The sequence below is a fragment of the Podarcis bocagei genome (assembly GCF_964188305.1).
Source record: "Podarcis bocagei genome assembly, chromosome: 1".
Lineage (NCBI taxonomy): Eukaryota > Metazoa > Chordata > Lepidosauria > Squamata > Lacertidae > Podarcis > Podarcis bocagei.
Genome location: NC_138125.1, coordinates 138,382,128 through 138,391,473, shown reverse-complemented (window position 1 = coordinate 138,391,473; position 9,346 = coordinate 138,382,128). Strand labels below are relative to the sequence as shown.

Genomic DNA, 9,346 nt, shown 5'->3' with positions numbered 1-9,346 from the left:
CATTGTCTTTCAGATGATAAGATAGTGTGGTGTTTGGATGATGAGTTGATCACCTGGATTATGTGTAGCTACTTTGCTACAAAGTGTATTTGAATGGTCAGCTAGGAATGAATTGAGCACAATATCTTAATTTCAATTGAGGGATTTATACTTTGCTTTTTGAGCAAATCCTCCACTAATCCGTTTTGTAGGTGCTATAGAAATAGGGGGGATACCCCTAAACACTAGGAACAAATAAAGACTAGGATTTTGATTTGGATATGGATTAAAAAACATAAACTTTGGGGCTGTTCCAGATGGGATTCCTGGGCTGCCTTATGCAAACGAGTCTGGCTGGCTGAGGAGCAGGGCTGTTTTATATTATTACCACATAAAGCCATGGAGGGTCCTCAACAAGACCCCCCCCCCCCGTGACCAGAGACTGGGAATGTTGCCAGGGTGGCTGCTGGGGGGGGCAAGGGGCTTCTGGGAAGAAGAAGAAGGAGGGAGGAGGGGAGTTCTTCTGGAGGGGAAAATGGGGGTCCATGCTATGGCTTTGCCTCTGCCCATCTCACCCCTGGCAGGAGGGGGGGGCGAGCCCTTTGCTCCTCTTCCAGTTCCTGCCTTTGCCACTTGCCTGCTCTGGGCACAGCAAAAGGAAAAGGCAGGGGCGCCATCTTGGAAGGGAGTTTTCTTTCTTTTCTTCTTCCTTTGTCTTTGTTTCTTGGATCCCCCTTTTCAGCTCCCTTCCGTTTCCATAAGAGGCTTTTGCGCGCTCTCTCTCTCTCTCTCCCTCCCTCCTCTCGGCTCTGATTTCCCCCCAGGCCTCTTTTCTGGCCTGCAGCCCTTTGGGCGCCTCTGGACTTGAGAGGGAAGCCTAGGAAAGGGGTTCTCCTTTCTGGGAGATGGACCTTTCTCCTGAGTCCTGGGGGGGGGGACCTGGAATCCCCCTGAATTTAGCAGCAGTCCAGGCTGAGGAGGTTTGGGGCGACCTGTGGAGGGGTCTGATCCTGCGGCTCCAGCCTTCAGAAAGTGCTGGGAAGCCGGCAAAAGGGGGTGGCCCCTGCCTCGCCCTCCCCTGGGATGCCCACAGTGACCCCTGGACGGGAAATGCCTGGCTAGGACCCACCAGGGCCCCTTCAGCCAAGGGCAGCAGTGAAGGGGGGTCTTCAGGAAAGCCCCCCTGGTTCAAGCAGGGCTGGGGACCAGCAGGATGGCAGGGAGGAGGAGGAGAGCTGCCCCTCTCCTTCTCCCTCGGGAGACTCCTCTTCTTGGGCAAAGACAAACCAACATCATGGATCCTAGTTCTCCCTACAGAGAAGGAACTTACCATGGTGAGGACCAACGTTTGCCTCCATCTTGGTGAGGGAGAAGGAAGGCCTGCCTGCAATGTTTCGGGCCATGCTGTGAGATGCAGACCCCCTCCAAACCCTATTTCTTCAAGCATGAGGGTCTCCATGTGTCTTCTGTTCTCCAAAGGGACACAGACCCTGTATGTGTGCCTGTGACCCCATGCGCTCTGGCCACTGCTTGGCAGAGAGCGGGGCAGGCGCTGGGCTTTTGTAGTATTATTTAAAATTACAAATCTGTTTTGTAAAACCTTTTATAAAGCTTGTAACGATAAGTATATAATAATAACCTTAACCTAATATGCTTGAAATCATTTGCATAAACTATGGCTGTAGTTAATTTCCCTCCTTAAAACTGGAGGAAGAACAAGAACGCCCAAGCCTTATGATGTCAAACCTCCTGAGTATCAGACTTGGGGAGAAGAGCGAGGACCAGCTGGATGTAGATTCATGGAACCTGAGGCTGATCCAGCCCCCTGCTATGCAGGAATATGCAGCCGTCCCTTAGGGGGACCAAACCTGCGTCCTTGGAGTTATAAGCACCATGTTCTAAGCAACTGAGCAGCCACATTTAATTAACACAGAATATTAAAGTATGGGATATAAAGCAACATTAAGTAAATTGACTTTGGTGCAGTATGTGTTTCAGAATATGTGCTTCACAATTATTTTGAATAAACGTTTTTCATACTGCATTGGAAGACAGAACATGACAATTGATGACACTTTTCAGCTGTTAATCATCAGGATATGGTTTATTTTATTACTCAGTTTCTATTGTGTGTCCCTTTCAGTTGTGTCCTCTATGTGTATTTGTTTTGTGTCCCTGTGTATTGAAATAACTGCTTTCAGAATTGGTGGGGCTGGACAGTGGAAACATCTTCAAGCATATAAAAAACAATTAGCTCCTGGTCCCTCTCTTCCTGGGAGGCAGGTGTTTAGATGTGGTCATATAAGACTACCTTTGAGCCGCTTCTTGACAACAGCATCAGCTCAAGCAATGCCTGTGCAGAACTCTGTGAAGCCACCAATCTCCCAACCTCACCAAAGGCTCAGAGGTAAGGGTGGCTTTGGGCACATACACAAGTACAGTCGTACCTTGGAAGTCGAACGGAATCTGTTCCGGAAGTCCGTTTGACTCCCAAAACGTTCGAAAACCAAAGCACAGCTTCTGATTGGCTGCAGGAAGCTCCTGCAGCCAATCGGAAGCCACGGAAGCCCCATCGGACTTTAGGCTTCCAAAAATAGTTCAAAAACCGGAACAGTCACTTCCAGGTTTGCGACGTTCGGGAGCCAAAACGTTCGGGAACTAAGCTGTTCAACCTCCAAGGTACAAATACATTAAAAGCATGTGGCTTCCTCATAAGAACTCTGGGTAATGTAGTTTGATTAGGATGCTGGGAATGCTATCTCTGTTAGGGGTAAAATACTGTTCCCAGGATCACTCAGATGAAGCCATGTGCTTTAGATGTGTGTTAGATGTTCTTTAAATGCATGTTGTGGATGTGGTCTTTATCTCATAGGCAGCATTGTTAAGCATGCATCCTTCTGACTTCATTAAGGAGAAAGCCAATGAGGTCAGAATGATGCACACTTAACAGTGCTGTCTATGAGATACAGCCTTACACACACCTCTTTGCTACTGATTGGATTTGCCCATTTGGTGAGGTCAGAAAAACTGGTAGCTTATGGAGATCAGTGGTTGTTAACAGTTAATACTAGTCATTTAGGTAGGGTATGCTACATTCAACTCTGCTAGTTCAATACACTGCCCAAGCCATTTACCAGGTAGGACACCAGGGAGAATTATTACTTTTAGCATCTTTGTATGGAAATACATTTTGGGGAAGGTAGAATCATAGAATCATAGAATCATAGAATCATAGAATCATAGAATCATAGAATCATAGAGTTGGAAGAGACCACAAGGGCCATCGAGTCCAACCCCCTGCCAAGCAGGAAACACCATCAGAGCACTCCTGACATATGGTTGTCAAGCCTCTGCTTAAAGACCTCCAAAGTAGGAGACTCCACCACACTCCTTGGCAGCAAATTCCACTGCCGAACAGCTCTTACTGTCAGGAAGTTCTTCCTAATGTTTAGGTGGAATCTTCTTTCTTGTAGTTTGGATCCATTGTTCCGTGTCCGCTTCTCTGGAGCAGCAGAAAACAACCTTTCTCCCTCCTCTATGTGACATCCTTTTATATATTTGAACATGGCTATCATATCACCCCTTAACCTCCTCTTCTCCAGGCTAAACATGCCCAGCTCCCTTAGCCGTTCCTCATAAGGCATCGTTTCCAGGCCTTTGACCATTTTGGTTGCCCTCCTCTGGACACGTTCCAGTTTGTCAGTGTCCTTCTTGAATTGTGGTGCCCAGAACTGGACACAGTACTCCAGGTGAGGTCTGACCAGAGCAGAATACAGTGGCACTATTACTTCCCTTGATCTAGATGCTATACTCCTATTGATGCAGCCCAGAATTGCATTGGCTTTTTTAGCTGCCGCGTCACACTGTTGGCTCATGTCAAGTTTGTGGTCAACCAAGACTCCTAGATCCTTTTCACATGTACTGCTCTCAAGCCAGGTGTCACCCATCTTGTATTTGTGCCTCTCATTTTTTTTGCCCAAGTGCAATACTTTACATTTCTCCCTGTTAAAATTCATCTTGTTTGTTTTGGCCCAGTTCTCTAATCTGTCAAGGTCGTTTTGAAATGTGATCCTGTCCTCTGGGGTGTTAGCCACCCCTCCCAGTTTGGTGTCATCTGCAAATTTGATTAGGATACCCTTGAGTCCATCATCCAAGTCGTTGATAAAGATGTTGAATAAGACCGGGCCCAAGACAGAACCCTGTGGCACCCCACTAGTCACTCTTCTCCAGGATGAAGAGGAACCATTGATGAGCACTCTTTGGGTTCGGTCAGTCAGCCAGTTACAAATCCACTGAGTCGTAGCATAGTCAAGACCGCATTTTACCAGTTTCTTTACAAGAATATCATGGGGCACCTTGTCAAATGCCTTGCTGAAATCAAGGTAGGCTACATCCACTGCGTTCCCTTCATCTACCAGGCTTGTAATTCTGTCAAAAAACGAGATCAGGTTAGTCTGACATGACTTATTTTTCAGAAATCCATGCTGACTATTGGTGATCACAGCATTCCTTTCTAGGTGCGCACAGACTGTTTGCTTAATGATCTGCTCCAGAATCTTCCCTGGTATTGATGTCAGACTGACTGGGCGGTAATTATTTGGGTCCTCTCTTTTCCCCTTTTTGAAAATAGGGACAACATTTGCCCTCCTCCAGTCTGCTGGGACTTCGCCTGTTCTCCAGGAATTCTCAAAGATGACTGCCAGTGGTTCTGAGATCACATCTGCCAGTTCTTTTAATACTCTTGGATGCAGTTCATCTGGCCCTGGAGACTTGAATACATCTAAACTGGCCAAGTATTCTTGTACTATCTCCTTAGTTATTCTGGGCTGTGTTTCCTTTGCTGAATCATTTGCTCCAAATTCTTCAGGTCGGGCATTGTTTTCCTTATCGGAGAAGACTGAGGCAAAGAAGGCATTGAGGAGTTCAGCCCTTTCTGTGTCCCCTGTTTGCATTTCACCATCTTCTCCTCTGAGTGACCCCACTGTTTCTTTGTTCTTCCTTTTGCTACGAACATACCCATAGAAGCCTTTTTTGTTGCTTTTAACCTCTCTAGCAAGCCTGAGTTCATTCTGTGCTTTAGCTCTTCTGACTTTGTGTCTACATGTGCTGGCTATTTGTTTGAATTCCTCTTTGGTGGTTTCCCCCCTTTTCCATTTTTTGTACACATCCTTTTTTAATCTTAACTCAGTTAAAAGTTCTTTAGATAGCCACCCTGGCTTCTTTAGGCACCTTCCATGTTTCCGTCTCATTGGTATTGCCTGAAGTTGTGCTTTTACTATCTCCCTCTTAACAAACTCCCAGCCATCATGAACTCCCTTTCCTTTTAGTATTGCTGTCCATGGGATCTCACCCAGCACTTCCCTAAGTTTTATGAAGTCGGCTTTCTTAAAGTCAAGAAATTGAGTCCTAGTATGCTTGGCTGCTCCTTTCCGCTGTATAGTAAACTTCAGAAGAGCATGATCACTCGCGCCTAATGATCCTTCCACTTCTACCCCACTAATCAGGTCATCAACATTGGTTAGGACCAGATCTAAAATGGCTGTTCCTCTTGTTGCTTCTCCCACTTTCTGAACAATGAAGTTGTCTGCAAGGCCAGTGAGGAATCTGTTTGACCTTATGCTCTTGGCTGAGTTTGACATCCAACAAATGTCCGGGTAATTGAAGTCCCCCATTACTACTATCTCCCTTCCTTTTGCATGCTTGGCCATCTGTTCCAGGAAGGCATCATCTATGTCCTCCGTTTGGCTTGGGGATCTATAGTAAACTCCCACAATGAGGTCTCTGTTATTCTTCTCTCCCTTAATTTTGACCCAAATGCTCTCACTTTGGCTTTGAGGTTCTAAATCTTGGATCTCTTCACAGGTATACACATCCCTGACATATAACACCACTCCTCCTCCTTTCTTGTCTGGTCTGTTTCTCTGAAATAGATTGTATCCCCCCATTATTACATTCCAATCGTGGGACTTATCCCACCAGGTTTCAGTGATGCCTATTATGTCATATTTAGTTTGCTGTACCAAGAGCTCAAGCTCATCTTGTTTATTTCCCATGCTTTGCGCATTAGTGTACAGACATTGAAGTCCATTAATCATTCCCCCGTGTCTCTTATTTAAGGATTTTTTCCTCCCACCACTAGGTCTGTGTGCTGTTTGCTCCATTTGGTCTATGACATTTGGATGATCATCTTCATCAGTTGATAGACTCCTACCTTCAGGAGCACTGTCTCCCTCCCCCACATTAGTCAGTTTAAAGCCCTCCTGATGAGGTTTCTGAGATTTTTGGCAAAAACGTTCCTCCCAACCGTTGTGAGGTGCAGCCCATCGCTTGCCAGAAGTCCATCTTCAAGAAACTGCAGTCCGTGATCTAAGAATCCAAACCGTTCCTGTTTACACCATTTGCGAAGCCAGCTGTTCACTTCCACTATTTTTCCTTCTCTCCCTGGGCCACGTCGTTCAACTGGGAGGACAGATGAGATGACAATTTGTGCATTTAATTGCTTCAATTTCCTGCCCAGAGCCTCGTAGTCTCTTTTGATCTTCTGGAGGCTATTGCTTGCAGTGTCATTGGTTCCCACATGAACCAAGAGGAAGGGGTATTTGTCAGTGGGTTTTATGATTCCTTGCAGACGTTCAGTTACATCTTGGATCTTAGCCCCGGGGAGACAGCACACTTCCCGAGACATCTTGTCAGGCCCACAAATCACTGCTTCTGTTCCCCTCAGTAGGGAATCCCCTATCACCACTACACGCCTCCTCTTAGGTTTGGTCGGGGTTCTTCCATGAGCTGTCCGTTCCAAGGTCGCCTGCACATTCCCTGAGGACTGACTTTGCTGCTCGTCTTCATTTACCTGATCGACCAAAATGAGGGAGACATCCTCAAATGGAGTCTGCTCTTCGTCTTCCAGGCTAGGGGAGAGGACCTCGAAGCGATTGTGTATTTCTAAACAATCAGAACGAACTCGGGGCCTCCTACTTCTCTGAGTCACGTTTCTCCATATATCTGGCTCCTGTGTTGGTGAACTAGCCTCCTTCTCAGGGGAGTCCCCTGTCTCCTCCTCGATGGAGACGGTGTGGTCTGATGCTTCCAAGAAGAGCTCCAGCTCTCTAATTCTTTGGAGCGTAGCTACACGTTCCTCCAGTTGCTGGACTTTGTCTTTTAAGAGGGCAATCAACATGCAATTGCTGCAGGTAAAGCTGCCTGCAACCTTTGGCAAGATGGCAAACATTGCGCAGGAACCGCAGGCGACAGCAGCTGTTCCCTCCCCCTCCATCTTGAGAATGTGCCGTTGGGGGTGGCTGCAGCGGTCCTCCTTCATAAAAAGCGTGAAGACAGGACAAATAATTTCCCCCACAAAAAACCTAGGTCTCCCCCAACAAACGTTTGAAACTAGCTCCCCTAGATCTAAAAGATGGATCAAACTGCGCGCGCCGCTGCCCTGCTAGCTCTGATAAGCTCCTCCCACAGCTAATCACCTTCCTCAACAGAAACCCTGCCCCCTCTGACCTTTGCACAGGGAGAACAGCTAATCAGCCACAAAGAAACACAAACACACAAGAGAAAACCCTTTTTGCTCCTTCTTCAACTGCTTTCCTGCTAGCTCTGAATCTGTGGACATTAGGTATCTGTGGACATTAGAAAACTGAGTTTTCTTCATATCGAGAGATGCAGAAGTCAGGGAAGTCATTTGGTCTTTACCAAATTATTTTGCTTCCACAAAAAGTTCCTGTTATGACAGTTCCCTTCTGTGAATTTTGATGGCATATATTCCAAAATTCTGATTAGAGCTGAGACACTCTTAACAAGGAAGGTGATCTGCCTTCACTTAGCTGGTATATCAGTTTATCTCCTGCCCACACAAGAGCCCAGAGGGCCCTGACATCTGGTCACTAGAAAGAGATTCTGTATCTCCCCCTGCCCCTCAATGCCTTCCTCTTTTTAATTTTGTGTATCAGGCACTTTCCTCCAGGACACAAGAGCAGGAGAGCCTGGAGACATGGAGCTGTGAGTAACCAGATATTTTGCTTCCTCCTGCTTGGGGGTCTGTGGATTCTCTTAAATCCAGCCACTCAAGGTGAAGAGGGCTTCTGCGTGTTGAGCTGACCAGTGCAGAAGCAGCTCTGAGATCCTGCCCCAGATGACTGTGCGGTGCAAGTGACAGGATCAGCCAGTCTTATGCTGATCATATGGAGGCCGTCATGAAGCTGATTGGTGGGAGAGCCTAGATGGTGCCCAGTTAAGCCATGAATTGGCTGCTCCAAGATGTGGGGACGGCTTCACTGGTCTTTAAAGGGATTAAACAAATTCACAATGGGTCAGGCTATCAAATGGCCAACACTCATGAAGTAGTATGCCTCTGAATGTGAATGATCTGAGGGAGAGAGCTTATGTCTCTTGTGTCCTGGGGACATCTGGTTGTCTGTCCACTGTTGTGCAAAACATGCTGCTGGACCAGGTTGGGCTCTTATGGTCTTATGAGCGCTTTTCATCTTTTCAGGTCCAGAGTTTGCTCTTCCACATCCCCAGGAGCCTCTGTCCAGCGCACCATCCCCTCCCACTGCTAGCAGCATGCAGAATACCAACCCCCTGAGGGTGAGAGCTGAGACTCCCGCCCTCCCTGCAGGGATGGCAGCAGTGGTGCAGGGAGCCACCAGTCCAGGAAGCCAACCACACCTTTCCTCTGGAGGGGAGCGAACTGTGATTCCCAAGAAGGTGCTCCTTGACACACAGCCCGATGGAGTGGAAGATGAAGGCAAGGCAGTTGCTCTGTCCCATGTCATTCTTTGGAGGCAAGAAAACCAGTGTCGTTTAGAAGAGGCAGATACTGTTTTGGTCTTATCCTGTTTTGTTTTTTGCTATGTTACTTTATTTCTTCTACAGATGATGATAGCATAAATCAGGCTAATTGAAAGCAGGCTTTACATCTTTGATACCATAGCAGTTGGTGTCACATAAAATTAATAAGAGACGCCCAGTTTCAGTGTTGAGTTTCTGTGGTTTCTCCATAACACAATAGATCACTTGCCATTTTTGCAGGGGCTCATTTTTTGGGGTCCTGAGGGCAACCCAGGATAATAAGCGATATCCAACCTCACTCTCTACAGTTTTATATGAAGTGCTGAAACTGGAGAGGGAAATCTGACTTCCCCTTCCTGCTGCCATGGATATGTCTGTGACCATTGCACTTTAGTCAGAGCTGCAATGTCCGCAGGGCCAAACAATTCCTTCCCTATTCACTGACATTTCTCCAAACCAGGGAGCACACTACACCAGATCTGGCGTAGTTTATTCCTTTCCCATTGTTCTTCCTGGTTAGATTACTGTAATGTGCTCTGCATGGGGCCACACTTGAAGACAGTTTGGATGT

General features: G+C 46.9%; 1 long non-coding RNA gene across 1 annotated transcript; it reads left to right on the top strand.

Moving 5' to 3' along the window:
- The first annotated feature begins 2,948 nt into the window (after positions 1–2,948).
- Positions 2,949–8,953, top strand: LOC308581727. Its single transcript, XR_014005219.1, has 3 exons — positions 2,949–3,116; positions 7,935–7,983; positions 8,477–8,953. It is a non-coding gene; the product is annotated as an uncharacterized lncRNA (long non-coding RNA).
- The last annotated feature ends 393 nt before the right edge of the window (positions 8,954–9,346 follow it).